The sequence below is a fragment of the Bombus impatiens genome, unplaced genomic scaffold, assembly GCF_000188095.3.
Source record: "Bombus impatiens unplaced genomic scaffold, BIMP_2.2 scf_0237, whole genome shotgun sequence".
NCBI lineage: Eukaryota > Metazoa > Arthropoda > Insecta > Hymenoptera > Apidae > Bombus > Bombus impatiens.
The window spans coordinates 299,795-300,588 of record NT_176656.1 but is presented as its reverse complement, the minus strand read 5'-3'; positions in this window follow the sequence as shown (position 1 = coordinate 300,588).

Sequence of the window (794 nt, the reverse complement as noted above, 5' to 3'; positions counted from 1 at the left end):
CGTCGTCTACTACGAGACAATCCGGTATAATACCGCATCGGTTAGATTCTCTGAAGAAGAAGAACGCGTGGCGACGCTTTCGTCGGGTCGTCGTCGTCGTCGATGTATTATTTATCGCAATATCGCATTAGCGGTGCTTGATTGGAAAAATGGAAATATGGTCGCGGGTAAGTATCGAAGGAACTAAATGATACGAAATGTAATGCGCATAGATCTAATTGGTAAATGGTATACCGAAATTTTTTTCGACCGACCGCATCCAAAGATAACCGATTCGATAAACGTAGCGGATAGAAGCGAGAATAATCTGTTTTCCTCGAATGAACGCGTTTCCCGTCTCCTGATAAATGTGTTCGGCGGTTTGATTCGAAGAGACAATGCAGGAGGAGCCGGTATCGGATCGAAAAAGCGGAAGATCTAATTTTACAAATATTCGCACATTCCGAGTAATTCAAGGCTGCGACTGAGGCTAGCAGGTAGACGGGTGTGGGGGAAGGCAGCAGCACCGAGTTAAAACAAACATTTTTGCGCGTGCGAGCTTCGGCCATAAAGCTCTGCCCGGCCAAATGCATTGGCCGGCAGTTGCATAACACTCTAGAATAGCTTCGGAAAATGGTGGACCTTCTCTCGCGGCTGGCTTTTTCTTTTTCGGTCTGCATCAGCCGTTCTACGACGTCTCTATACCGAGAATCGGTTGCCCGGCTCTCCCTTCCCGACCAACACGACGAGGTTCATCTTGGAACACGGAAAATATACCGACTGGCTACTTCTTTGCCGCGCGTCGACTCCGAAAT